We start from the raw sequence: 2,500 nt of genomic DNA on the forward strand, positions 1-2,500 counted from the left end.
CTTAGATTAATGAAGAACACCAGGTAATCTTTTGGTAGGATCGAATGTTATGCTTCACCACAATTCTATATTGTAAATCCGTGGGTGGGTTCAAACAAACTGGTTTTTATAGAATGATATATAAGAAGCAAATTAAAATAATGTTCATTACATATTTTTCCTTTATTGCAGCAAATTTGGCTTACAGCTGTTTCCAGTAGTCATTATAGGTACATTACTGATAGGTTTACCCAAATCGTCTATTGATCAACTGAAGAAAATTGAACGCCCTAATAAAATTAATGCTACTTTCGTCAGAGCCATTTCTGGTTATAACAAGCAGAGCACTGAAGGAATTGCTATTGTATGGAGAAGGTGGGAGTAGATGGAAATATTCAATAAGATTAGAGAACAGAGGAAGACAGGTTACAAAGGAAGTGGAAGTAGGTAAGGATGATGTAGTAGTCATTTACTAGAAGCGGGGACATTGTATTGCCAGTGCTCTGCTTGTTATAACCAGAAATTGCTCTGACCAAAGTAACATTGATTTTCTTAGGTCGTTCAATTTTCCTCAATAGGCTTCCACATAGTTTTCGTCTACCACCTTCACTCAGAAGTCATGTATGATAATTACTGAAGTCTTGTAACGCAGCCTATAAAACCTTGTACAGCATTTCTGCGTCCTTTAGTTTTGCCAACATCAAAGAACAATTGACCTGATAACATCCTCTTTTTAAAAGCATAACATTTCATTAATTAAAAACTTTAAAAAAATGAAGTATCATTTTACTGCATCAAAGACCATGAAATTGCAAGAGAAATGTATACTTGACATACCATCTATTAACATTAAACAAATCTCAGTTACTCTATATTTCACGTCACAAGCTTAAACAACGGCCTTCTAAAGATATCTAAGGATAAATTATTCACTTGGCCTGGAAAACTGAATAATATATTAATAAATGTTTCAAATAACATAGGTTAATGTGTATTTTTACCAACAGCGCGTTAAAATAACTGATAGTCTGTTGTTTGGGGAAACACTGAAAGTATTGTTGAGGAGTGAATAATATACAGAAGTGTATGTATGAGAGTGTATACATATGTAAATGTGTATTGTATTTGTACCGTATATGATTAAGTCTCCATGCGTGTACAAGTTTATGCGTGTTCTATACATACGTGATCGTGTGTCATGCTTTTGTATGCTTATATATGTAACTAAATGTGGATTGTTGGCGATTTTTTCCTCTGTCTTCCTTTTCTCTAGGACTTTCCTCTATCTCTTGTTTCTGAAGAAGATCCTTGCTCGAAACGTAAAAAACACCCTTTCCTTTCTTTCTTTCCCCGGGAGTCTTTTAGTAATCTGCAGGAACCATGTCCTCGTGTTGTTTTTGTCTTGTGTTTTTTTTCGTTGTATTTTTGGATTAACTATATATATACATACTATATATATATATATATATATATATATATATATATAAACAAATAGTAAATGAGTATATGCATATATACGTACAGGTATGTGCATACCGACATCCACCTGTATGTATAGGTGCATATCTGGGTACAGGACATTGCAAACAAACGTAGACGAGAAAACACACAAGCCACATAGAGAACATTTTACTTCATCAGCTACCCACGTTTTAACACCGGCGTTTCGACGAGCTTGGGCAGTATATATATATATATATACATATATATATATATATATGTATATATACGTAAATATCGAACAATGAGTGCTCGACACGACGTTAAGATATCACCGAGGATTCCATGTGATACATTTGATAATTGTTGAGGCATTCATTAACACACAAATAAAGAATATGTATATATTCGTGTGTGTGTGTGTGTGTGTGTGTGTGTGTGTGTGTGTGTGTGTGTGTGTGTGTGTGTGTGTGAGTGAGTGATTGAGTGTGGTGTATGTAAGTGCCTGGTGTGTGTGTGTGTGAACATATACCTGTTTTGTTTTGACAGTTGGAAGAGTACTCAGTACCACAGAATAGGTTAATATTCATACATGTTGTATACAACCTGGAACCATGTTTACAACGTCCCCCCCCCAAAAAAAAACAAGTTTTCAGTAATTTTAATGTGTTATTGATTCAAATGCATATTAAGCATATTAACCACCCTGTGATAATTTTATATGCATAAAAACTTGAAATTACGCATATAAAAGGTTCATGCCTATCGCCTATATGTAACTACCTAAATATCTAATTATTGAACTAACTATCGATCTGTCAGCATATATATAAATATGTCAGCCTATACAGCAATCTATCTATCTATCTATCTATATATCTATATGTCTGTATGTCTATCATCTCAGTGTACATCTGTATACGTATGAAAATCTAGTTTATATTGATAATTATTTGGGTGGCCAACACAAGCAGCGGGCTCCTAATAATTTGCAAATCCATCTGTGTGTTCGTCTGTCTAATTTATTCCACCCGCTCTCCCACCATCTATCTATCTATCTACTTCTCTATCTATCTATCTA

The sequence above is a fragment of the Octopus bimaculoides genome, chromosome 1 (assembly GCF_046866305.1).
Source record: "Octopus bimaculoides isolate indiv1 chromosome 1, ASM4686630v1, whole genome shotgun sequence".
In the NCBI taxonomy this organism is placed as follows: Eukaryota; Metazoa; Mollusca; class Cephalopoda; order Octopoda; family Octopodidae; genus Octopus; species Octopus bimaculoides.